The 16,784-nt window shown below is 50.8% G+C and overlaps 1 long non-coding RNA gene across 1 annotated transcript; it reads right to left on the bottom strand.

The window, feature by feature from the left end:
• Positions 1–8,521: 8,521 nt before the first annotated feature.
• Positions 8,522–16,488, bottom strand: LOC142039790 (uncharacterized). Its single transcript, XR_012653060.1, has 4 exons — positions 16,014–16,488; positions 14,657–15,788; positions 12,711–12,896; positions 8,522–8,949 (listed from the first exon to the last, which is right to left on the bottom strand). It is a non-coding gene; the product is annotated as an uncharacterized LOC142039790 (long non-coding RNA).
• Between the last annotated feature and the right edge of the window lie 296 nt (positions 16,489–16,784).

The following is a 16,784-nucleotide window of genomic DNA, read 5'->3' as shown; positions in this document are numbered from 1 at the left end:
AACTTTTCAGACATATTTCCTGGAGCAAACCCAAAGAGAGAATCCTCATTTACCCTATTCCTTTCAGAAGTAATTGAATTCACTTGTTTAGGGTTTCTGCCTCCTCCACCTTTCATTCAGCGGTGATGTGAATTCTGCTAATCTCTCTACAAAACAGTCAATCTCCTCTAGTCTCACTAACCATCATTCAGCCACCCAGTAATGAAAAATTGCTTTGATCCTCTCCATTTACTTCATCACCAAAAATTACCTCCATTAAAAAAAAATTAAAATAAAAAAATCTTTAATAAACTCTGCCACCAAAAGGAATGCGTATGATTAGTTCAGTAGAATTTTTTTCCCCCCTGCAGTGGGTTGTCTGAGAAATCCTGGGAGTTAAGAAGACTGCAGAAGTGGCCCATAGCTTTGGGAATGGGTATACAGCGTTAACATGAGTGTCCAAATGGTTATGCAAGCCGTGGAAAATTGCGTAGAGGAGAAGAGGGAAAATGCAGGGAGCGGATTAGTAGGCACTCTTTCTGGATACTGCATTTACGAGTAAGTCTTGGTTACAGATTTTTCAGACTATAGCTGTCCTGCTGCACGCAGCTACACAGTGCTGTATTCACACCCTATTAACTTGGATAAGCAGGACGGTGCTTTCGACATCTATTCAGGGAGGAGATCTGAAAACCATCTCCCCAGGAGATTACGTTACTTGCCAATCATCTATCTACTAGCTAGAACACTCTCCCCACATTTTTGGGGGGCATCTTACTGCAGCCTGTCCGCTTTCATTGAGTGTATATTTTTTTACTGGTCCATTTTCAAATATGAATTTTCACAGCAATTGGCAAAATTAAAACCTGTTCTGAGAAAACACACCCACACTCCTTCTCTGTTCTCCTTGGGAAAAGTTCAGAATTGCAAGAAGCGTAAAAAATGCTGTACTTGTGTCTGAGAGGGTATACATAAAAATGAATCCTTCCTGGTCCTCATTTTCTCCAGTTCTGTGGAAGCCACAAACACAGTCATTTCTTCACTGGTAAAAGTGGATGCCTTTTCTCATTCCTCAACATCCCTTAGAAGAGAGTACGGCCAGCTTGATACGGCACAAATCTCCACTCATTTCTGTGATGAATTTACAGGCTAATTTCCTCCTGCCTACTATTCCGAGTCATCAGATCATGAGAACTGCTGCTGTAAAATACTCTGTAACACCTGGAAAAGTTACCGTGCTTTGAAGTCATGTAGCGAGACTTCTCTCTTCAGGCGAGAATCACAAGGCACACTGCAAACACTTGGAGCCAGATCAAGGGAACGCTGCGAGTGAGTCATTTTACTTGAATGAAACACACTTCCATTCCCCACACAAATATGTGTCTATATGTGTGCTTTTATTTTCCTAGACACATTAGTTTTAGTTATTTACCCATTTGTGCTCCAGATAATTACATGCTGCGGATTCAATTGGATGCAGATTTATTCTTCACTTCCTGTCCTAAATTCTCTGCAATTAAACAGCTGCTGTGTGCTTGGTGTAATAAATTTACACAAAATCTGGGATGGTTTGGCATAGCAGAAAGGTTGTTTGGCACCGGCTTAGGACGGCTACATTACGTACAACTGGCAGCCCCTGCATGGGTTATGCTTTCTCTCCCCAATGAGAATCGCCCTACCGCTATGCGACCAGAATGGGCCATTTGCATGACAGAAATGTTTACAAATTTATAACTTGTTTTACTTGGCTGTTTTGAATATTCTCTCCCAACCTGAAAAAGAGAATTTCCTTAGCTTTCCCAGGCTAAGTCTTTGGGGAAGACCTAGCTGGAGAGGAATAAGAAGAAATTCTTCAGGAAGCCTCTGCCTGTGGAAATACCTCCACTTCATTTTACCAGGTGGACCTTTCTCCCCCCCCACTGCTGAGAAGGGTGGGAAATAGAGGAGGGGGCTCTTTTACGTAATTCTGAGTGTACCATAATACTTTGCAGCATTTTGCACTGTTATTAATCAAACGCAGATCAAGTGGTGATCTTATCCTTGGCAAGGGCACCCAGTGTGCAGCATCTCTCTGTCCTCGCCGACCTGCACCCTGTTCTGATCCACCTCCCTCGGGAGCAGATTTCACAGCAGATTCCTCCCCGAGTCAGACAGCTCCCTTTTGATATCTGCCCGTTGTCCGCGCAGCATCCCTGTCTCCTGTGGCATTTGCGGCCTCAAATGACTGCGGTCTGTGTACCAGTGTGAGAGGCACACAGTCCTTTTGGGGGAGCAGATGTGAAGTCTGCTCTAGGGGGGCCTGCAGACTGGAATTAGTGATGTACTTCTGTTTATGAGTTAGCACACGTGTCTTTTTGTTTCCTGATACCTTCTGCATAATGAAGTCAATGAGAGTTAAACTCCTCAGCTGTGATTCACATATTCATTAATCTCCTGCAGTAACAAGTACAAATTTTACAGCGCATACGGTACGCTTATCACCAGTGTAAACAACTTGCTGCATCCAAAAAAAGTGTTGCAGGAATTAGGTCCCATTGTATTGAACTGAAGGGAAGAAGAGTTAGAAAAATCTGCTCTGTGCTGCTGCCTAGGCCCAGGCGGCTGCGATCTGAATATTACATGGCATTAATTCTGGATCTTCAAGAGTGAGCTAGCCCCATCGTTTCCACAGGTGTCATTGGGATTTGCTGAGGCCCCACAGGAATTAACAGTGATTTAGCAAACCCCGGGAGTTGCTAAAAAAATGCCTAGAGAAACAGCACATCTGAAAGCAAGACAGATTAACTTTTCAATTCAGGGGTGAAATGATGCCCGGGCAAAAGTGGAGAGCAGATTGTGTTGGGTTTCTTCAGCAGGAGCTCCCAAGGTAGCTTTCTTCCCAGAGATCGCCCCGCAGGCTGGCTTTTGGGGTCACACGCTAAGGCATACCCCTCTCCCAAAGGGCTCTGAAGGCATTTCTGTGCCGTATCTGCTCCCCACCCCATCTCAACAGAGTTGCACTATTGTGGTTCCCTTCAGAAACCTGCACGTGGTACCCGTGCAGCTGCAGGACCGCAGATGCCTCTGCGATTAAAGAGAATGTGACGTGCCCAGGATAATCTTCATAGCAAAGGCTGCAGGAACTCACTTCTTTTCAAGAAGAAATATCCATCTCTTTCTTCCCACTCTTTCCACAGCCTGCAACTGTGCCTACCCCTTCCCTGGGAATATCCAGGTTGCTTTGACTTAAATAAATGACAAGCCCAGCAGCTCCTTGGCCCTCAGGCATTTGGGGAAGGATCATTTCCCATTTCCCAAACTCCTTTGACTCAGGTCCTGTTCAGGTTATAGTGGATTCCCCCCCCTCCCCTTTTTGTCCCCCCACTATGCTGAAGAGGAACAGGATCAGGGCAATGATATGATACTATGAGATTTCTTGTGCTTTCTGTTCCTCGAAGGTTCAGCTCTAATCCGTATTTTCTTCCTCCTGTGAAATGAAGTCAGAATTACGAAGACTTCTGGTCCAGCTACAAGGGAGCTCTGGGCCAGATAAAAATAACTGTGTGGATGGGAGCAGTTAGTGGGTTATTAGCTCAAGGCTGCCCATAAAGATGTACGGAGAGGAGCATCTCTGCAAAGGAGGCTGGCATGTTTAGTGACATAAAGTGGCTTGACTGTTAGCTTCTTTTTTTTTCTTCCTAAATGACAAGACAAAGCCACCTCTGCTCTCCTCCAGCTCCCCTCACCCTCCCAGCCATCCCCTTCCCCCTAGATGCTTGGTGTTTCTTCTTTTTAGAGGGGGGGGAAAAAAAAAAAGAAAGGGAGAGAGACATTTTCTTTCACACAAGCCCTCAGAATTACAGTTCATGAACTATTCAGTAAACTGACCGGCATGAACCTCCCTTCAACGGCCTAATCTAAGGGGTGGATCTATGTGTTTTGTTGCTTGTCAAAAACAATCACTGCTCGGCCCATTACATTTACAGCACGTCGTCCTTTAATTGGTGTAACACACTGAGGGCTGAAAGGAAGAAAGTCCTACAAAAGCCCCCGAGTGAATGAACCCTGACTCACACAAAAATACTCTTCAGAAGTTCAGAGCTGGGCACTAACAAGGGAGGTAGAGAGTTAGTTTGAAAAGGGGTTAAGTTCAGAAATGTGCCACCTTGAAGACCCTCCCATCAAAGCCATGATAGCATTGACAAGATGCATGGGGAAAAAAGTTAATATTCCGGCCTTTCGGGTTTGGAGGGAAGGCGGGGAAGGGCTGGAGATTCCTCCCCGCTCTCCTTCCCGGTCTAACCCTTTTCGCTTCGGGGCCGTTCTCATTGTGTCCTTCGACCGCTTAAGAAAAATACGAGAGAGAAACAAAAAAAAACAGAAAGAAAAAAAGCCCCACGAAAAGCGAAATGCAGCCCGGGCCGGGCCGGCGGAGCGCTAACCCACCCCGGGACAAAGCCTGTCCTCCCCGCCGAACGCCGCTCCCCGGGCCGCTCTCCCCGGTCCTTAATGATTCCACTAATTAACAAAATCGATGTTTAAACGCCCGAAGCCACACTTCGAGGGGAGGGTGCCGGGCCCCGGGCCCCGCCGCCGCCGCCGCCGCCGCTCGGCGCTGCCCGAGGCCCCGCGGCGGGACCGGCCCCGCGCACCGCCCGTCCCGGGGACACCGGCGGCCCCGGCGGCGGGGGGGGCTCGGCGGGGCCTGGCTGCCCCTTCCCTCCGGCCCCGCACCTCCGCTGACACCTCCTCCTCTGCTCTCTCCTCTCCTCCTCCCTTCGTCTTTTCCTTTCCTTTCTTTTCTCTTTTCCTTTCCTCTCTTTTCTCTTTTCTTTTCTTTTCTTTTCTCTTTTCTTTTCTTTTCTCTTTTCTTTTCTTTTCTCTTTTCTTTTCTTTTCTTTTCTTTTCTTTTCTTTTCTTTTCTTTTCTTTTCTTTTCTTTTCTTTTCTTTTCTTTTCTTTTCTTTTCTTTTCTTTTCTTTTCTTTTCTCTTTTCTTTTCTTTTCTTTTCTTTTCTTTTCTTTTCTTTTCTTTTCTTTTCTTTTCTTTTCTTTTTTTCTCCACCTCTTACATGGACTGTTGCTGCTGCGGGGTTTTTCTCTCTCTCTCTCTCTCTAAAGATACAATAACTATTTTGATGTAAATGGCAAGCCTTGGGTGGGTCCCTGGGGTAGAGAGTTAATGATTCTTCTTACACCGGGCTGTTCTTTCACTTTTCCTGCGCGCACCATGTTAATAAATTAATGCACCTTTCATTACTCCTACACGCATCGAACCTCAGCTTTGTATTTTGCGGCCTGACCCTCGTTCCTACACTTTTGTGAGCAAGTTGCCCCCATGCTAAGGCTGGGGCACTTTTAAATGCAGTCCCATAGTCCTACCCAGGTTTGTAATCCGTCAAAAAGCCGTTGATTGCTGCAAGCGTTACTTTTCATTAAGAAAACTTAGAAGCAATTTGGAAGAACCCTTCTCAATGAATACATTTACCCCCAAATGCTTTTTATTCTTCGCCTATACTTGATGAGTTTCTCTGGCACAAATCAGTTCTTACAGGCACAGAATGGGCAATCCCCTGATCCCCATCAATTGTCATCCAGAGTTTGGGCCACTTTGACCGCCAATAGTGGGGAAGTCAGAGCTAATCCTCAGAAGGAATCACGGGAAAAGAAAAGCAACAATAACCAAGTCAAGCGTAAAAAATGAAAGAGAAATCTCTATTATCACTCACTACATTTCCCAGCGATGTACTGAAAAAATCAGCTCGTTTGTCATTCGAGTCAGACACCCGGAGAAGAATATGGGGTCGTGGTGGGTTGGTAGACTCACACGACGTAAGGAACAATATTTTAGAGCAAAAGGCCTCTTCATTTGCCAAATCCTCCTCACATCCGCCATAACCATTAAATACAGACTGACTTTATTCTCTATGGGAAGAACAAGGGGAAAGGAGCCTTCAGCCACATAGCCAGACAAAAGTCCAAAGAGCCGGGGACCGGGGAGGCGAGGCGGGAGGAGAGCTGCCACCCTCCTCTGCAGCGGGCCCAGGCCTGGGCCCTGCGGGGGGACCAGGGGTCTCGGGGGGGGGGGGTTGTTTGTGAAGCGGGGTGTCTGTCTGTCTGTCTGTCTGTCTCCCTGACAGGTGAGCTTGCAGGGAAGGTGGGGGAGTGTGCGTATGAGTATGCTGGGGCGTGCAAGGGGGTGTCGCGGGTGGGTGCACGTGTGCGAGGAGGGCTGTGCAAGGGGCTTTGCGAACGCGAGGGATCCGTCCACCCGAGACACCAACGCACGTGTGCGTGCAAGCCGCGGAGGGGAGAGGGGTGTCCGCGCGTGAACACGTGAGTGTGGGTGGTGGGCGTGCGCAGGAGGCGGGTGCCCCGCGGGGGTCGGGTGAGAAAGGACACGTATGGGAGGTGTGAACGCGGGAGCAAGCGCGAGGTGGCTGCGAGGGCTGCGTGTAGCCGGGGCGTGTGAGCGTCCTGCGTGTGCGTGTGAGCGCAGGGCAGCGTGCGGCGGGGCTGGCTGGGGAGCCGCTGGGGGCCAGAGAGACAGCGAGACTTTTGAGAAGCGGCAAACATTGCCACTTTCCACGCTGACACCTACAATTAGCCAAAAGAAGGCCGTGAATCCTTTGCTCGCCGGCCAAGCGAGGGGCAAAGTTAGTGCTGGTAGCCAGCTGCCAAGCCTCCCGCAGCTGATGCCTTTCGGGCAAGTAAACAGCTTTATAGCCACCGGCCCGCTGCTGCGGCCCCCGGCTTTTGCGGGGGGCTTCCCGAAAGCCCCAAGGGTGTCCTTCCTCCCCGGAGGGCTGCCAGACGCTCGAGGGGCTTCGCTCGGGTTTGGGTCCGTCTGCGCGGGCGGAGAGGGGGGACGAGGGCAAGACGGTAGCCGCGCCGAAAGGAGGGGGCGCTGGCCCCACTCGTGCTCCGTGGGGAAGCGAGAGGCACGCAGGCCACGGGAGGGAGAGGCGGACCCCAAGCCCGTCCCGCCTCGGCGCGGCCCCCCCCGGACTCCCGCGGCCGTCCCGGGCGGCGGGCGCTCCCCGCTGCCGGCGGAGGTGCGGGTCGGCTGGCAGGCGGGCGGGCAGGCTGCCGCGAAGCGCTTTCCCTAGTTTTTAGCAACTCGTGGCTGCCCGCGGGCTTACGGGTACCTTAGCCCAGGCTATTTATTTCTCAGTGGTGTGAGGCTTTTTTTTTTTTTTTTTTTTAACCGACCAGTAAACCTTTGAACAGAGCTACGGGTTTGGTTTTTTTTTCTCCTCTTTTATTTTGATTCTTGCCGTGTCCCCCCACCCCGCAGATTTCGGGGCAAGCCCGGCAGTTCCTGCCGCCGGGTTTCCTCCGGACTGCCGGGCCGGTCGGGGGCAGCCGGCGTCCCGCAAGGCTCGGTGCGGCGGCGGCCGCGCACACCGGGGCCGGGGCAGGACACGGCCACCGGGAGCCGGCCCCGCCGCCAGCCCCGGAGCGGCCCCGGGGACCCGGCCCGGCCCCGCTCGGCGATCCCTGCCGGGGAGCAGCACCCCGGTCGCGGTGTCCTGCCCTGGATTTACATAAAAGTGCGGTCTCTTTGCATCATCCCTCATCTCGAAAGGGTGCTTGAAGAACTCGAGACACTCTGCAGTCCTAATTAGTGATTTTTGTCCTCTTGTTACGGGGCTCAGCATCTCATGCAAATGAACTCTTCATCGCCGGCACCATTACCCCTGCGCCAGAATTAACTGACTCTTATCTTTAATGATATGCCGCTGAACTTCTCGGAGCCCGGCTAGCTTTTTATCTTGATTACTCTAATCAATAAGAAATGATAGAGTAGAATTATAAACTCTATTGGCTTTTGAATGTTGCCGACAAGCCCTCTAGATGCGCTCCCCTTTCATTGTTATTTATTAAAATGATCTTCAGCTAACAGCGGATGCAAATAGGGAAATGAACCAGCGAGGGGGCCCGGCACGGAAGGATCCCCCCCCGCTCCTTTAGGGAGCTCTGCCGGGGGTGGGCTCCGATGGGGGCAGCGGGGCTTTGTAAACAAATGGCTCTTTTTTACGAGAAGCGCCAGTAAAAAAACAGAACAAAACAAACCCAACCCAAACCACAGACCCCCAAGCGCTCCCCCTTCACAACAAATTAGGACATAACCTCCCCTCTCCTCCCCGAGGCCCGGCGCCCCCGGGAGGTGCCCCGGGGCGAGGGGGGGCAGGCACGGGTGGGAGACGGGGGTGCTGCTCCTGGCCCGCCGTTTCCCGGGGCGGGGGAAAGCACCCAAAGGGCCCGATCCTGGCCGGCTTCTCCCCACTCCAAAGGAGCCAGGGTGCGGGATCCGGCCCGACCTCCCCCCCCAGCAAGGCAAGCAAACACCCGCTCCCCGGTAATAGGAGATCCATATGAAACCAGCAGCAGCCCAAGTCGCCGTGGCGGAGACTTTTCCCCAGCCTAATCTGTGCAGGGCTGGCCGGGAATGCGCCCCGCACTCCGCCGCCCCCGCTCCAGCCCCCTCGGTCCGCACGAAAACGTCTTTTCTTATCTGTCAGCAGTAATTACATATCCTTGCGGTGACAGAGAGATGCACAGCACCAGCACTTTGTCTCGGGGGGAAGGAATACGTGGGTATGCGCGCACACACACACGCACGCACAGAGAGCGCCAATTTTGCCGCTGCCTTTTTTTTTCTCCCTCTCTTTTTTTCTCTTCCTTTTTAACCTAAAAAAGTGCGACCGACCGGGCCGGGGGGGGCTGCCCCTCGCTCCCCCCCCGCGCCCACCGCCCGCTCCCCGGCGGCCCGGGCGGCTCCTCGCCCGCGGCGGGGACAAGCCCCTGCGACGGAATTCGGGCACATCCCGGGCTGGCAGCGCGGCTCGTTTCCCCGCAGCCGCTCCTCCGTTCCGCCCCGCTCTTTGCCTTCCAGCGAGGAGTCAGTCTGCTGTCAGTGCTCGAGGTTTGAGCTAAATTGTTGGGTGGGTGCGAGGAGAGGAGCGGGTTTTCGATGCAAATTTTCAAGGCTGTCGACGAGAAAAGGGGGCATTTAGTTATCTGCGTGAAAATGAAACCTCTCTTAAACGAATTTCTAGGGAAGAAGCACGTTGGCTGAAACAAGAGTGGTGTGGGGGCCGTCATTTCGTCCCTCTATGAGTGGCGAATTTCACAGCGTTTCCGAACCGCGGGGCTGAAGTTATTTCAAATCCCCGGCTCTTTGCGATCATCGATCGCTGAAACTCTCCATATTTACTTCCCTCCGGACTCTTCAAGCCTGTCCGTGGCGTACCAACTCCCGCAGCAAATACAGACATATTTTTTTTCCCTAACAGTTTAAATACTTTTAATACTTTAAGATTAAACCTGTGCTTATCTCTTAGGGAGGTAATTAATCAGAGCGGAGAAACAGTCGCAAGATTCAAGAAGAGTTGGACGGGAAAAAATAAAATTAGAAATCCATGAAGGACAAAATTGTTTTTCTATCCCTACATCGGGCACCCGGTTTTTTATATTCAGACGACACACAGACACATAAAATATGTAATTGGCGTATAATGGAGCAGTATACAGGGTAAGACTAACAAAGTAGTCGTAGGCATGAAAATTGAAGTTGTGTGCCACAAAGCCAGACCCTTTCATGGGGGAAGGGCTGAATGTGGCAAAATCATGTAAAATCTCCGTTCTCAGTAACATCTCGTTATTAGGAATGATGACTAAACCTCCAGGATTATTCTGGACTGTAAGTTATCAAGAGCCCACTAATTTCACATTAAAACCCATTGACTGCAACAGCGTGATTGAAGGGTTTTTAACAATTAACATAATCAGAAAATGAGCGGAGATAATTTTTATTCAACTCATTACTTTTTAATCATGTATTTCTTTTAATTAATATCTGCTCCGTGAAAATAACAAAAAGCCGAGTCCCAGCGCGGCTCCGGGCAGGGGAGGCGACCCCGGCGGTGGGGCGGGCCGGGGACCGGGGGCGGCGGGGACGGCGGGGGGGGAAGACCGGGGGGCCGGGGGGGGGAGGCCGGCATCGCTCCCAAAGCCACCGCCGGGGCTGCAAGCGCGGGCGCTCCTCAAAACAGCCCCCTCCCCATGCAAAAAAACCAAAACCAAAACCAAAAAAAACAACCAAAACCCAAACCAACCCACCACCCTCCCGCCGGGGCTGACCCGGTGGGACACGGCTTGTGTCTGGCTCTCAGACCCCCGCCCCCCCCCCCCAGCCCCGCTCCCCACGGGGCGCAGGACAGGCTGGGCACCTCCAGGACCCCACGCACAGCACCCAACGAGCCCTCCCCAGCCCTTGCCTGCGGCCCTGCCCTGCCCAGGAGAAAGGGGTGGGTTGGTTTTTTTTTTGGGGGGGGGGAGCTGGGAAGCCGCCCCCAGCCCCAGAAAGGCTGCCGGTGCAGCCCCCGGTGCCAACAGGTTGCTGCCCCCTCTGTTTTCTGGCGGCCGGGCGCTCAGCCCCGCTCCCCCCGGCGCCAGGCTCCCCCCTGAGCTGGGCAGCGAGTCCGGCTCCCCTCTGCGGGACTCCGGCTCTGAGCTCCCCACTCGTGGGCGTGGGGGGGGGCCTCCTCTACCCGTGCGTGGGGGTGCTGGCTTTCACCGGCTCTTGTCCTTTCCTCCTCTTGAGTTGTTGGAGCCTCCCCTGTGGCAAGTTCAGGGTTTGTGGCGAGGAGGGGAATACCTGGCTTGGGAAAAAAAAAACCCCAAAGACCCCCAAATCCGGTCTCCAGATTTTTGCGCTCCGAGGGAAAAAAAGTCACGGCAGGTCTGCGGGGGAGGGAGTCCCCGGGGAGGGGGCTGCCCCAGCACTGTTCTCGTCGAGACAGAGCCGTGAGCGAGGGGAAGGGCACACCTGAGGGCTGTCCGTCCGTCTGTCCGTCCGTCCGGGCACTCATCTGTCCTCACCGACCCCAGCTGCCCCCCGGCTCGACGCCCCCCAGGTGCGCGGGGGGGGCTGCGGGAGGAGAGCGCCTGCGCTCCCACGGGCCGGGACCTACACGCACGACACTGGTGGGTGGGTGGGAAGGTTTCTTACAGCTCCTGTCCCGCTGTCAGATGGAGCTCACCCAAAGCGGGGGCTGGCTCTGGTCGGTGCTGGGGACTCGCCATTCCCCGCCGGACCCCTGGCTTTCGCTGGGAGCGAAGATGTTGAAAGCCCCGAGGAAAATTCCCGGGATCACCCGTTCCTTACTTTTTTTGTCATTCGTGGACAAAGATACACAGGGTCTGAAGAGGTGGAAGGTGGTGGGACATCAGTTCACCTCAGACAGTCCAAGACATTCACAGACCCACTGCTTTGCAGCTGAGAAAGGCTTGCCCAAGCTGCTAAAGAATTTACAGGTTCGTGTTGAAGGAGTAGCTCCTCTCTTTCAAACACTTCAATTAATACAGTCTAGGAAGAGTAGGAAAACCAAATTTTACGCTTTTCTAGACTCCCACAGCCTGACTTCTCCTCTGCTGCTGAAACTTCCCTTCTCGATAGGATGATCTGCTTGGGGTCCCTCGCTGCTGGAAGGAGCCAGTGCAACTGTCTCCTTCAATATGGAATAAGGCTAAATCCTGCCAGCCAGGGATTTCAGGGGCGTGCTGTGGCCAGGGCGGCCAGGTTGCCTGTGCTGGCTCTGCAAGTAGGTTTGTATAGTTCCTCCCAGCAGAGAAAGATGGAGCACACAGTATTAGATCAGTTTTAAGACTGGGAATGGGTTGTGGGTTTTTTTTCTGTTGTTTGGGTTTTTTTGTTAGGGGTGGGGTTGGGTGGGGTGGAACTACCATGGGGGGTTTTTTAATGAAAACACTCTAAATTGAAAAAAGCATTTGAAAAAGAAGCTATCAAAATTAAAGCATCTGAGAAGTATAAGATGGGATTCACTACATGTGATATTTACATCTGAGATACTATTTGTGGGTTTTTTTATAAACTCCGTGTGAACCCTTGGAAGAGGGGAAGTGACTTTCAGGTCACGGCAGTGGGCTGGGACTGAAACACAGCAATGAATGCTGCGAAGTGTGATGGCGACTATTTACAAAATTTCATCAAGTCTTCAACTGGCTGTAGCCTTTGGAAGTGCCTGCTGGCTCCTGCTAGCATAAGGAAAGCCATCTGGTATTCAATATTATGTTTATAGCTTCTTGACCAGAGCGTGCTCCCTTTCTTGCATGCACACAACCTCAGTGAACTCCGCTGAGCAGACTTGCAAATTCACAAATGAGAAAGTTTGGCCCTTTGTGGAAACCACAATGGACCGACGCTGGTGACATACCCCAGGCGGGAGGAACGCTTGGCTCTTCCTGAGTCCCTCACAGCTCCCAACAGCTCAGAGCCCCCGGCCCATTTTGGGGTGCGGTGCCTCTGGCTGGCCGAGGCCGGGTGAGAAGCAGCCGTCGTGGACTTCACCCACTGTGGCCCAGGCTGTGCCCTCCAGCGGTGTCTCCGCCAACTCCTCACCAGCAGGCACCTTGCTGCTATAATAACCCGAAATTGTGTTGAAGACTTTTTTTTCCCCCAGAATCAACATAGATGGGGAGTACTTCAGGTAAGATTGCAACTCTGTAGGATAATCAGTCCTTAAATTTTGATACCTTTAGTGAAATAATGTGTTGCATTTATGTTATCTTCTGTTATGGCTCATCTTGCTGTGATCCTCTAGCCAGAGAGGAAAGGAAAAATGTTTACTAGGGAATTATATTAGTAAATAGATCCTTTCCTACTACTAAGGGTAAAAGGAAGTACCTAGGTACAATCCAAACAAGAGATGTAAACCAAAGAACTCACCAGGACAGATATATTTGAAGTGGAGACAGCTGTCAAAATGTTCTCCCTTAGCTCAGGTGATCAGTTCAGATGTTTACATCAGCTCCTGTTCCATGGCTTCAATCCCAGCCCTGTGTGTGCAGGAGGGAAGGACTCCTGCTTCTGTGGGACTGCTGGGGGTGTCCTCCGCTGACCCGTCCGGGGGGGCTGCAATACAAGGAGTGAAACTTGATGGGTGTGCAAGTGGATCCAACGTCTCCTGAAGCCTGGCTGCTCTCTTCCCATACGAGCCATGTTTTAGGCCTGTGCTTTGGGAACTTGATGAAATTAAATGGAGATACATTAAGTAGCAAGAACCAATCTGTGCAAAAGAGAACAGTTCTGGGTTGTTTCATTCTGAAGAGGAGACCAGGATGATACCAACTGACACCAGGGTAACTAAAAACAGAATTTGGCTCACTGGGTATTTCTGAATGTGGACAGTCATCCACACTCCAGTGAGCTATAAAAAGAATGTACCTTTCATACTGTTTGTGTTGATCAAGAAGTTATTTGTGGTAAATTCACTATTATGCTGTTTCTAACATTTCTGCTGTGTTTCAAACATCATTATCTTCAAAAGCCTTTTCCCCCTCCCTGCATACTTCTGTTCTTTTTCTATACATTAGTTATTTCACTGGTATCATCCTGTTTTACTATCATGAAAGATATCCAGTCTAACAGCTCTTCTTTCATTTCATAACAAATGGCACAATTAAGACTTAATTAGATGCATACGAGTAAGGAAATGGCATGCCACCCAGGACCTTAAATGTGATATCATTCAATTGCTCAAGTGCAGCATCCTGAAAAAAAAACCCAAACAAAAAAATTCCCATAAACTTATTTCAAGATGGATCTTTTCAGACTGGTGTGATTGCCTACTGACAATTATTTGTTTTCTAGTCATGATTCTAAAAAGATAATGTACTTTCTTTTTTCCTTTCCACAGCAAAAATTCTGACAGGTGCATGGAAATTACATTTCTCTGTGCATTGGATTCATAGAGAGTATTTTATGCAAACATTTAAGATCTAAGCAAAGATCGTATGGCACGGTCTATGATTTCTCAAGCTATTACACTATTATATGCCTATAGAAAATAAAAGCCTTCATATGAGGATGTGGGGTTGTTTTCCCTCTTCAGAAGTATGGTGGTCCTAAAGAGGGAAAAGGGTTAGCTGATGGATGACCTGTCTCGATGTTCTCTCTATGTCTGTTTGGAAACAGGAAAATGGTTGCTGGCTTTCTGGCTCACCACCACAGGTCACTTCAGTGCCTTCCGATACCTTAGCCCCAGGGATAGGACAGTGTCCAGGACTCCTCCACCCAGCTTGTTCTGGCTGAAGGTGGCCTGAGTATCCACCAGGGGCTACAACAGCCATAGGCTTCAGGAGCAGGTGGCTATGGAAAAAATGCGGGTGAGTCCTGGGCAGGTCTCTGTGGACAGTGGTGGTCAGGAAAGTAACCTCAGATCCCTTGAGGATGTTGGGTGGAGGTTCAGCGTCCCCCCAGGTGAACCAGCTAGCCATAAGGAGGAGCTGGATGTACCAGGTGGCATCTAACTGTGTTTGATTAAACCTTACTCTGACATGGAGGAGGTTTGTGATTCTCCAAAATGGGAACGTGGTGGTTTGGATTAGGAGAGCAAATCGTCTGCTTCACAATTTGCCATGTAATTGACTAAGACAAACATGTTGCAGATCCTGGTTGAGGTGGCCAGTCAGGCAGAGTAAATCTAGTCAACAGCTCTTTGGAAAACTTTGATGCTATTAGTCCTTCCTCATTTCATTTGGTAATTCAGGGAAAAAAACCCAAATTTGCAGAGCGATCCTAAAAAAGCATTCTGTATGAGGTACTGACACCCATTTTCTGTAAGTCTAAAATTCTTGAAGTTTTAGTTGGTGATAGCAGTTTCTTGTACTCACCCAGAGAGTGATGTTCCTGAGTGCATCTTCACATTTCAAGTGTCTGACCTTCCTTGATTCCCAAGCAGCTGATGCAGCATTATTGCTCCTGAGTGCTCGAGACTGAAGGACGGGATTTGGCATCTGACTTGCAAAGCCACTGATAAATTTGGGGGTTTGTTGTGGTTTAACCCCAGCCAGCAACTCAGTCCCACACAGCCACTTGCTCACTCCCCCCTGGTGGGATGGGGAGAGAATTGGAAGGGTAAAAGTGAGAAAACTCATGGGTTGAGCTAAAGACAGTTTAACAGGTAAAGCAAAAGCTGTGCATGCAAGCAAAGCAAAACAAGGAATTCCTTCACCACTTCCCCTGGGCAAGCAGGTGTTCAGACATCTCTGGGAAAGCAGGGCTCCATCACGACGTGTAACGGTGACTTGGGAAGACAAACACCATCACTCCAAACGTCCCCCCTTCCTTCTTCTTCCCCCAGATGTATATGCTGAGTATAACGTCATACGGTCTGGGATATCCCTTGGGTCAGTCGGGGTCAGCTGTCCCGGCTGTGTCCCCTCCCAACTCCTTGTGCCCCCCCAGACTCCTCGCTGGTGGGGTGGGGGGAGAAGCAGCAAAGCCCTTGGCTCTGTGTAAGCACTGCTCAGCAGGAACGAAAACATCCCTGTGTTATCAACACTGTTTTCAGCACAAATCCAAAACATAACCCCATACGAGCTACTATGAAGAAAATTAACTCTATCCCAGCCAAACCAGCACATTCTCCACTCCTTATTCCATACCATTTACGTCATGCTCAGGTCCCACACTGTCCAATACATCCTCATTAATCACCACTTCCCTTCCCATCCTTTGATGCAATACATGGATATCATTCCCTTAGGCTATGGGCCACCCCTGTGAAATGTCTGTAAAATGTCCGTAAATGTCCACAAACATCCACGAAATGCCCACTGAGTTCATTTAGTCCATGTCTTTGGGCTCCATCTGTTATGGTGGTCACGCAGGACAGGAGAAGTGATGTGTTCTGTGGAGTTACTGAGGACCAAAGCCAGCTCAGGTTGGGTCACTGCGGCACTTGCACTGCTTCTTGTAAGGCTTGTCCTCTACTGGTTCCAGTGGCTCCTGCTGTAGTTATTCCTATAACATGCAAATCGAATCCCGGATTACAACAATTTAAAGGTATTTCCATTGCAATCTCCACGCCTGGTCCCTTCGGACCAGACCATCGGATTTAACATTGCAATGAACTCCTCCCCTTGCCCCTGCTCTGGCTTGGACTTATCCACAGACTGCCATCCCTTAGAGGTGTACCCGCTCCAAGTGGAGCCTTATCTATGACCCACAGTCTCTTCAGGGGTATACCTGCTGCAGCATAGACTTATCCACAGCCACCGTTGCTTTGAGGTGCTCCTGTTCCAGCATGGCCTTATCCATGGGTGACAATGCCTTCGGAGATGTACCTGCTCCAGCGTGGCCTCATGCACAGCCACAGTCCCTTCAGAAGTAAACCGGCTCCGCCATGGCCTTACCCATGGCTGCAGTCCCCCCAGGGGCATGCCTGCTCTGTTGTGGACTTATGCATGGCCACATGCTTTAAGGTGCTCCAGCGTGACCTCATGCACAGCCACTGATGCTTCAAGGTGTACCTTCTCCAGCGTGGACTTATCCTTTGGCCACAAGCCCTTTAGAAGTATACCTGCTGCGGCACAGACATAACCACGGCCACAGATGCTTCGAGATGTACCTGCTCTGGCGTGGGCTTATCCACGGCCACAGATGCTTCGGGGTGTCCTGTTCCTGCATGGACTCATCCACAGGTCACAGTCCCTTCGACTCAGGTTCACACTGGAGTTCCAGCCTGTCCAGTACAGCAGCACAGGAACAGCAGTGATGCCCTGGCCATCCGCCAGCCCAGGCACGTTGCCATTGCTGTTATCAAAATGTTCCCAGGCACAGCAGAGTAAGATGATAAGCAGTACAGCAAGCAGCAAAAGCAAAAAGCAGCCACTAACGAGCACTAGACTCTAATACACAGTAAGGCAAGCAAGCCCCATGGCAAGCACAGGAACCTGTCAATTAATAGCTGAACAGCAATAACAGCTATAAATTTGATCTAGCACGTTCTAATCAAAT

This window comes from Buteo buteo, chromosome 15 (assembly GCF_964188355.1).
Source record: "Buteo buteo chromosome 15, bButBut1.hap1.1, whole genome shotgun sequence".
Classification (NCBI taxonomy): domain Eukaryota; kingdom Metazoa; phylum Chordata; class Aves; order Accipitriformes; family Accipitridae; genus Buteo; species Buteo buteo.
The sequence above is the reverse complement of the archived record's forward strand: the minus strand, read 5'-3'. Positions and strand labels throughout refer to the sequence as shown.